Genomic DNA, 10520 nt, shown 5'->3' on the forward strand with positions numbered 1-10520 from the left:
TCTTCACTGTATACTAATACATGTGACAATAAGCAATCCAATCAAATCATTTACAACTACCAGGAAAGACTGGAGTTCTTTTCTCTGGAAAAGACAGAGGTTTCCATATAGAGGTCTATAAAAAAGTCACCAAGTGGTTATACATGTTTCCAACTGTGAGAAGTCCAAAACTCGGGACCGCAAATCCAACAACAAATTCAGATGCCGCCTTGCTCAAAGTGGTTGGAATGTGCTACTTGCCACCACAAGAACAGCAAGGGAACTGGAAGGAAGCAGGGGAAAAAGCGGTGAAGTGAGCAGAAGGGAAGGGGAGGGAGCGTTGGAAAGTGAGGATAAGTAAAAAGGAGTCTCTAATGCTCTGGGGGCATGGGTTCAAATCCCACCACGGCAGCTAGTGGAATTTGAAAAGTTAGTCTCAGTAATATAGTGACCAGGAAACCATTGATGGTTGCAAAAATCCATCTGGTTCAGTGATGTAACTGAGGGAAAGAAATGCACTGTCCTTACCTGGTCTGGTCTACCATGTGACTCCACACCCAGAGCAATGTGGTTGACTCAGTGCCCTCTAAAATGGTCTAGCAAGCAATTCAGGTGCATCAAACTGTTGTGAAGTCTTTAAAAAAAAAGAAATGACCTTGAATCATCCAGCATCAACCTAGGCATTGGAAATGGTAAATCAAGTCCTGTTGACCCTGCATAACACTTTATTAATAGTAGAGAGGAAGTCCTCAATAGAGCAGAATGCATCCCAAAGAGAGATGGGATAAAAGGGACATTACAGCGTGGCAATCTGTAACTGGTGGAATGCAACAGGGATCAATGCTGGGGTCACAATTATTTACAATATATATTAAATACTTGGATGAGGGAAGTGAATATATTGTTGTCAAGTTTGCAGATGACAAAAATAGGTGGGAAGGTAAGTGGTGAGGATGACAATTAGTCTACAGAGGGATATAGACAGGTTAAGTGACTGGGCAAAAACTTGGCAGATGGAATGTAATGTCGGAAAATGTGAAGTTATGCACTTTGATAGGAAGAATAAAGGAACTGAATATTATTTAAAAAATAGAGAAAGATTGCAATAAGGTGCAGCACAGAGGGATTTGAGGGTCTACATGCATAAATCACAAAAAGCTAGCATGCAAGTTCAGCAGGAAGGCAAACTGAATGTTGCCCTTTATTTCAAAGGGAGCGGAATGCAAAAAATAGCCAAGTCTCGCTAAAATAAGGCACTAGTTAGACCACACCTGAAATACTGTGAACAACTTTGGTCCCCTTATCTAAGGAACAACATATTGGAATTGGAAACAGTACGGAGAAGGTTCACTAGATTGAGCCCAGGTATGGAGGGATTTTCTTCTGGGGGGAGGTTGAACCTATACTCATTGGAGTTTAGAGGAATGAGAGATCATCTTACTGAGACAAATAAAATTCTCTGGGAGCTTGACAGTATCTATGTTGAGAGGTTGTTTCCCCTGATGGGCGAGTCCAGGAGCAGAGGGCATATTGTCAGAGTAACTGGTCACTCATTTAAGATAACGATTAGGAGGAATTTCCTCTGAGGGGAGTGAATCTGTGGAATTATTTATTGCAAAGGCTGGGTCAAGACTGAGATAGACAGATTTTTCATCTGTAAGGGAATCAAGGGCTATGGAGATAAGGCGGAAAGTGGAGTGAGGATTTTCATATTAGATCAGTCATTATCTCACTGAATGATGGAGTAGACTTGATGGGCTAAATGGCCTACTTTTACTCCGTCAAATTCAGAAATAGAATTGTGAATAGAAATGTTGAATTCTGTTGGTCAAACTCAATTCAGGACAATTGGGCTTTCAAGTTACCAGGTTTTGAGCCTCCTTTTCTCAATTACTCTAAAGATATTTTAATTAATTGAAAATCAAAACATACAAACACGAGTATAGAAGACCATACCTTAAACAGAACTAGATGTATTTCATATTACGTACTAACCAGTGAAGTGCACACTAAACAGCAGAAGCAGCATACAATAAACAGAGCTAAGTAAATCCATAACCAATAAATTGGATCAAAGCTCTGCAGTCCTGCCACATTCAGTTATGAATGCTGATGGACAATTAAATAGTTACCAAAAGAAGTGGTGGCATGGAACATACCCATTCTCAATGATGGCAGAGCTCAGCATACAAGCATTACTTGATCAAAACCTTGAAGATTTTGAGGACTATTCACAGGGTGCATGTGAAGAGGATGTTTCCCTTTGTCAATGAATTTAGACTAAGGTGACATTGTTTATAAACAAGGGGTCACTCATTTGGAGAGGAGAAATGCTTTCTCTCAAAGATTTGAGACAACACTGTGCCTTTAAGAAATGTATTTTAGTCATGTTTCTTGTGCAGGGTCTATTTTAGCTACTTTGCGCTTTTTTATCTATGATCGGCATCCTGAAACGTTACAACAGAAGTGCAATTGCTTCTAATTAGTACAATGTTTGTTTAACTAATGCTGATGTGCTACTTTGAGTGTATTCCTCTGGGGTTTTGCAGAGTAGGACTGGAGTCGGTTAATTGACAAATAAAGTCATCTGACTGGTGGAGCTAGGCTTACACGTGAATTCAAGCTTTGTTGCTTTTCAAATGCTGCTTTTGAGTTGAGAGAGTGCAGTGTCCCTCTTTTCCCCTCTGAAATCTGGAGACTAGGAGCTGCCAGAGACTAGATTTATTTCTTTGAAGTTCTATTGTTTGAAGATATATCCTTCTCTGGAAACTGCTCTCTCGATCTTGGTCCACTAGTGCTAAAAGGCTGGAAATCCAGCACCACGTGAGCATATTTGTTTTTTGTGCTAACTAATTCTGAAGATAGGTCCATGACCACAGGGATATTAAGAACAAAGGAATTTGGAGCTGAAGTAGGCAAATTCAGCCCTTCAAGCCTGCTCCACCATTCAATCAGATCATGGCTGATCTCTCTCTGGTCTCAAACCTACCTTCCCACTTATTCCCCATAACCCTCTTTCCCTTTTTTATTAGAAATATATCTATACTCCTCTTGAAACCATTCAATGATTCAGACTGCACTGCGCTATGGGGCAGCGAGTTCCACAAATTCACTCACATACTCACTGATACACAGTTTAAGTTCCAACAGGACCAGTCAGCTCCTGTCCCCATCAGACATGGACATGAAAGCTGAATTCCATCGGTAATTTAAGAGTGACTACTCTCAACATCAAGGCAGCATTTGACTGAATGTGATATCAGGGAACCCAAGCAAAAAATTAATAGGAATCAGAGGGAAAACTCTCCACTGGTTGGAGAATTACCTAGCCCAAAAGGAAGGAAGGCCAATAATCTCAGCCACAGGACATCACTGAAGGATTTCCTGAGGGTAGTGTCTTGCATTCAACCATCTTTAACTTCTTCATCAATGATCTTTCCACCATCATATGCAAGAAGTGGGGATGCTTGCTGATAATCCTATCATGTTTAGTTCTATATGCTGCTTCACAGTTCATGATTCTGTCCGACTCGACTTGGACAACATTCAGGCTCGAGTTAAGTGGTAAGTTACATTCACACCACACAAGTGCCCAACAATTACCACTTGCACAAGAAGAAAGTTAAACCACTACTCCTTGACATTCAATGGCATTACCATTACGGAATTCCCTTCCCTTCCAGAAACTTAATTGAATCAACAAGGTAAATATATGGTTACACGAGAAGGTCAGAGTTTGTTTTATGCTCATGGGATGTGGGCATTGGTGGCTCGGAGTTAACAGAATGATGGAATACTTTGTATTTGTCTAAATTATTTTTTCTCCAATAACATTCAAAGAACTTTGAGACCATCCAGGAAAAAGTAGCTCACTTGACTGGCACTCCATCCACCATCTGAAATATCCACTCCTCCTACAGTTGGGGTAACATGGTAGCAGTACGCACCATCCACAAGATGCACTGCAGCACCTCAAAGGTTTATTTGATAGCACCACTCAAATGTACAACCAAATGCACCTGATGCATGGGAACACCACCAACTTCATGATCACTAGTGCTCCCTACTCAACAGTAATGTGGGAGTAATTTTACATGCTGTCTGCAGTGATTCAAAGCAGTGGTGCATCACCACCAAGGGCAATTTGGGAGAGGCAATAAATGTTGGCCTTGTCAACGATGCCCACACCCCATGAATGAATATAAAACAAAATCTTGCTTCATTTCAAAAACAACCACGTAAGTCAATATCCCTATGGTAACACTGATGATTGGTGCAATTGAGTTTCTACCACCAAAACAGAGACTAAAACACAAAGAAACATGGATTTTCTGACAATCATCACCTTCCCATCCACATACCGAAGTGCAGAGTTTAGGCTGAAAATCCTTTCAAATCTATCAAAAAATAATATTGCTTATTTCCTGACCTGAAGCAAATTAAATAACACTTTCTGAATTCAGTTAACAGGCCATATGTTGAAGACACACTTCAGAGCAAATAGTTTTGAAAAACGATATGCATTGATATCTTACTCATTGAGTGCCTACAGTTCAGGAGGCCATTCAGCCCATCAAGGTTGCAGAATATCTTACCCAGGCACTCTCCCCGCCATCTCCCCATAACCCCACATATTTACCATCCATCTAACCTACTCAACTTGGGACACTAAGGGGCAATTTAGCATGGCCAATCCCCTTAACCTACACATCTTTGGACTGTGGGAGGAAACCAGAGAATGCAGAGGAAATCCACACAGAGAAGGGGAGAATGTGCAAACACCACAAAGACAGTTACCTGAGGCCAGAATTGAACCAGAAACCCTGGAGCTATGAGGCCGCAGTGCTAACCACCGTGCATTTGATGTTTCAAAAGTAGTAGAGTTAAATTTCACTTCAAAGTAATGAACTGTAAACGTAACAAAAATAGGGTACATAATATCTGATGAAAAGCAACAAGGTTATCGACCAGTTTAGTGGCACTGATTGAGACGGACAGTTTATCAAGACATCAGAATACTACACCACTTCTGAAATGGTCCCATGAGATCTAAACCACCAGACAAGACCTTGATTTAACATTTCATTTGAACAACAACAGCACCTTCAATAATGCAGCACTTCCTCACAAGTGCACTAAGTATGCGTTCCTGTGGTGCCAGAGACTCAGACAACAACATACAATTACATAGCACCTTTAAAATAGAAAGGCATCTCAGGGTACTTCACAAATTTGCAATAATACAAATAAATCATGTCATGTCAAAGAAAGATATTGGAAATGGTGGCCAAAAGCTTGATCAAAGGGACTGGTTTTAAAGAGAGCCTTTAAGAACAACATGTAGAACCTGTGACATTTATGGAGGAGATTCAAACTAGGCCACTGAAGGAAAAGACAATGATGAGCAAACAGGAGGAAAAGCTAAGAGGCCAGAGTCACGGGAATAGAGAGGTTGGAGAAGTGTTGTCTGGTACAGTGATGGGGAGCAACAAGGTCACAAAGTGATATAAACTAGGGGCATTTGGGGATCAGGAACAACTGTCAGTTGACAAGGACAGGAATGTGAGTGGACAATAGGATTGAGGAGGTTGAGATTTGGGCGAGTTGAAGCATGAGTGAACAAGCAAGAAATTAGTTGTAATCTTCTGCCACAGTGACCTGTGCTGGGGATTTAACTATTTAAATTAATGACTTGGATGAAGAGACAAAATATCTTATCAGATTTGGTTATAATACCAAGCTAAGTAGGAAAGCAAGTTGTGAGGAGGACACCAAGAGTCCGCAAAGGACTACATAAAGATCAAGTGGGTGGGCAGAAACACAGCAGATGGATGATAATATGGGAAAATGAGAGGTTGCCCCCTTTGATGGAAAGAACAGAAAAGCAAAATATATTTAAATAGTGGAAGACTGCAGATTGCTGAGCATTAGAGGTGGATCTGGATCTTCTTGTAAATAAATTATAAAAGGTTCACATGCAGGTACAGCAAGTAATTGATTAGGAAGGCAAATGGAATGTTGGCCATTATTGCAATGGGGAAGAACATAAAAGTAGGGAAATCTTGATACAACTGTACAGGACATTAGTGAGGCCACACTTAAAAGGAGACCAAAACATACGCCATGTTTTAGGGAGGGATGAACTTGAATTAGAGGAAATTCAGAGAAATTTCACAAAAGTTGGTTACCGTTAACAAACAAGTCTCTGATGACAACTCAAATTTTCCACTTTTGTCTAGATCTCTCCACTGCATCTGTTGCCAATCCATTATTGCATGAGTGGCCATTTCCTCCAGTTAAAAACTGGTAAGACCACAGGCATCGCCTTAAGCATCTACCTAAACTCCATTCATAGCCATTATTTCAGATTGAACCAAACTATCGAAACCCCAATGTGCCACTTGATCGTGAACTCACATTCCGTGTCAATATTCAGTATATTGCAAAAATCTGGCAATTTCCACCAGGTAACAATACCCATACCCTCAGTCCATCTGTGCTAAAACCATTATCTTCTCTTCCCAGACTTGACTGGCTAACCTATACTCCACTCTCCATAACCATTTGCTCATCCAAAACTTGACTGGCTGCATTAAAAATCTTATTCACTCATTGACCCTATTATTGCTGACATAGACTGGAGGCACTGTGGGGACAGGGACCAGTTTAAATTGTTAAAACATTTCACAGGTTCATCCATCTCTTTCACGGTAATCTCATCTAGCGCCAAATAAAACTTGGGCTCCTTCATTTCTCACATTCAGCATTTCCCACACCCACCACTCTTGGCCCCATAATTGCCAGCCATATAGTGGGTTCCCTGGGATATTTCTCTCCATAATGCCACTAATGTAATTTGCTCAGAGGGTAAGGAGTTAAAGACTTATAAAAAAGTGAAGTAGCAAAAAGGATGTGGGCAGACAATTATCAGACAGAAAGGGAAATTTATGATAAAAATGTCAGTAAATTAATAAAACATACACCATTTTATCAGAGTAACCATTTCAGCTGGCAACATAAATGGGAATTTGATAAGTAATTTAAAGCAGGGAATATATAAATTACTGCAAAAGGGCATTTCAGATGCAGCTTCAGTTGAAGAAACCAACAAAGTCTTAATGGTCCAATGCCCTCTTCTGTGCTGTAACTTCAACTTTCCATTGCCACAAACTGACAAGTATAACTACAATAGTTTTTGTGATAAATGTGAACTTAGACCATAAGACACAGGAAGAGAAGGCAGCTATTCAGACCATTAAGTCTGCTGCACCATTTAAATGAGATCATGACTGATCTGATAATCCTCAACACCACTTTCCTGCCTTATTGTTTTGCTAATTAAAATGAGAAATGACGACAATAGATGCAAGTTTTATTTAGGAAAACCAGAAGGATACATACACTTTACTATATTGTAAAGTGTTGCCCATTAGCAAGCTTTCTTTCAAGTTTTGCATGCTCCATCTACTTCCAACAACTGATTTCAGGTTCAGTTCCAGGTTCTGCATCCGAGGTTTCAATTCAAAAGTGCTAAAATTTTCCCCACAGCATTAACCCGTAGTTATTCCAAACTAAAATATACTGACCCATTCTTAAAACACTCGGTAAAAGAACCTTTGGGGAAAACAAGTCCATTCGATTTTCCCCAACAGTTCCATTCAACTTCAAAAACGCCATTAGACTTCCAAAAAAAATCAGCAAAGCACAGTAGTTACACATAAATAACATTTCACTGCTGGCTCAAACACATTAGCTGTACAAGTTACTTTTGGGAAAAGTTTTCGTTCGTCCGATAAAACAAGATCAAGGCTATCATTAATTAACACTCAGCTTTCTTCGAAACATTCGATTCGCTTAAAATCATATCGTTTTATAAAAGTGTATTTCCAAGGCCAGCTGCACTAATAGCCCACAATAGGAAAATATTCTGCACCTCATCGAATTAAAGTAAAATTAGGCATGAAGTTGCAGGTTGTGACTACAGATAAACAAACAGCCGTCAATGACTGTCGGGCCAAACAACTGATGTACCACAGGATACAGGGGATGGGCCAGGCAGTCGGACGAGTTGTTATCGCTGCACGGTCACTGATTAGTCCACAGATACCATGGCGCTCTGGCGGTAGACGCGCCAGGATCGCCCACTGGGAACGGGACTGGGAGGGCGATCCGCCGGGTTTGTTTGCCGTCCGCACACAAGACCGAGGTTTGCCTACCTCATCAGTAACCGAGTGAAGTAGAAAAACCGCACCCCTGGGACGCAGAGTAGCCGGCGTTAAGACCCTGAGCCTGGAACATGGATCAATCCTTCAACCGGTTCACTTTTTAACTTTTAACACTCGTCGAGGACAGCCAGTTCCCAGGCAGTACGCATGCGCAACATTACACAAAGCATGCTGGTCGACAACGGCAGGGTTCCAGCTGGACCGCGCGCACGGAGCATGCGCCAGCTCGCCAACTACGTCAATGCGCTTGCGCTACACTGGCCAAGTTTTGCAGGGTGGCGACCGAGCAATGAACAGTTTTCTTCATGTTTGGTGTAATGTCGTCGAAAATGCAACTCGCAACCTATTGCCTAAGCAGTATGAAACATGGCAATAAAAAAAAAGTCGACATTCCTCAAATGGATCTGTGCTGGAGACGGGCCACTCCCTGCAATAGATGTCATGGAGGGGGGGGGGGCGGGCGGGGTGGTCGTATGCACATGCGCGTTCGTAGCCACCCTCCCTGACGTCAGAGACCAAGTGGAATGCAGCTCCTGTCGGTGTTTGTGCTCTGCTCGCTGATTGGTGAGGGGCGGATTGCCGCCAAAAGGGTCACGCGGCGCAGCGATGGACGCCGTGGCGACGCAGCAGGGATGTATTGAGGAAGTGCTGAGGTAACTGCGTGGGAGTTTGGCAGAGTCTGGGGAAATTCCGGCTCTCTAAAGGGAATTGCATCATTAATTAAAAGGAAAAAAAACGGACGGCTGCAGGAAAACAGAAAGGCAAAATACCACCAATGCTTTAATCTGAAACAAAACAGAAATTGCTGGAAAATCTCAGCAGGTTTGACAGCATCTGTGGAGAGGGAATAGAGCCAACGTTTTGAGTCTGGATGACCCTTCGTCAGGGCTGGAAAAGACGGCACTCCTTCAGAGGGCCGGCACAGACACACCTGGCCGAATAGCTCGTCCTCTGCTGTACGCATTCTGTGTGTGAAGCAGGACCCAAGTTCAAGGCAATTTTAAATTGTACCCAACACCTCATCCAGTACTTACTCATTCTTTGCCAGTTTAGGTTTGAAGTGTGCACATAGGAAGCAACAGCTTGCACTCCTTTAACAGTTTTTAACCTTGTGAAACATCCCGGTCACTCATTAGGTACGCCGAAAGAGATAAGAGCTGCCCTACAGCCTGATAGTCAGATAAAAGGGTGGGTGACCCAACAACATTGTCAAAGATAAAAGCAAAACACTATCGATCTGGAATCTGAATGAATCTGTGCATGAATCACACAAGGTTGGCATGCGGGTTTTGCAAGTAATTAGGAAGGCATATGGAATGTTGGCCTGTTTTGCAAGGGGGTTGGAGTATAAAAGTAGGGAAGCCTTGCTACAACTATACAGAGCGTTGCTGAGACCACACCTAAAGCACCGTGTACAGTTTTGGTCCCCTTACTTAAGGAGGAATACATTTGTATCGGAAGCAACGCAGATAAGGTTCAGTCAACTGGTTTTTGGAATGATGAAATTGTCTTACAAGGAATAGTTGAGCAGATTGGGCCTCTGCTCTTTGGAGTTTAGAATAATGCGAGGTGATCTTATTGAAATACATAGGATTCTAAGGGGGCGTGACAGGGTAGAAGCTGAGAGGATGTTTCCCTCATGGGGAATCCAGAACCAGGCACAGTTTAAAAATAAGGTATCTCCCATTTAAGACTAGCCGAATAGGAATTTCTTCTCAGAGAGGCATTTGTACATGAATTCTCTTCCACAGAAAGCAGTGAAAGCTGGGTTTTTGCACATAATCAAGGCTGAATTAGGCAGATTTTTGATCTGTGAGGGAGTCAAGGGTTATGGGGAGCAGGCAGGAATGTGGTTTTAACACCATAATCAGATCAGCCGTGATCTTACTGTGTGGTAGAACAGACTCAATGGGCCAAATGGCTATTTCTGCTCCTATTCTTTATGTTTATATGATCTTTTGATATTATTGGTTGAATAAATATTTTGTGTCTGGTTTCAAGATAGATGACAAAAAAAGCAATCTAATGATAGTAGCAAATGAATGGGCAAAACGGTGGAATGAACTTAAAACAATCGCAATGACTGGAGAAAAAAGGCAAGGAAAATGAATGAGACGAATGGCTGACCTGTCCCCTGCACCTGATGGCCTGCATCCTTGGGTCTTAAAAAATAAATTGCTGCAAAGGTAGTGCATGCATTAGTTGCAATCTTCCAAAATTCCCCAGATTCCAGTAAAATTCCCAATCAATTAAAAAACAGAGAATTTAATTCCCCTTTTCTAGAACAGTGTGAGATAGTTCGGCCAGTTAGCCTGA

The 10520-nt window shown here is 41.8% G+C and overlaps 1 protein-coding gene across 5 annotated transcripts in view; it reads right to left on the bottom strand.

The window, feature by feature from the left end:
- Positions 1-8360, bottom strand: part of fer (fer (fps/fes related) tyrosine kinase) — a 157501-nt gene extending 149141 nt beyond the window's left edge. For 2 of the 5 annotated variants that reach the window (XM_078214683.1, XM_078214685.1), the window contains exons 1-2: positions 8196-8334; positions 508-613 (exon numbers count right to left, since the gene is read on the bottom strand). The gene's annotated coding sequence lies outside the window, so the exon portion shown is untranslated. Of the gene's footprint in view, positions 1-507; positions 614-8195 lie in introns of all 5 variants that reach the window. The other 3 variants (XM_078214682.1, XM_078214684.1, XM_078214686.1) reach the window with 3 other exon arrangements.
- Between the last annotated feature and the right edge of the window lie 2160 nt (positions 8361-10520).

Source organism: Mustelus asterias, chromosome 6 (assembly GCF_964213995.1).
Source record: "Mustelus asterias chromosome 6, sMusAst1.hap1.1, whole genome shotgun sequence".
Classification (NCBI taxonomy): Eukaryota; Metazoa; Chordata; class Chondrichthyes; order Carcharhiniformes; family Triakidae; genus Mustelus; species Mustelus asterias.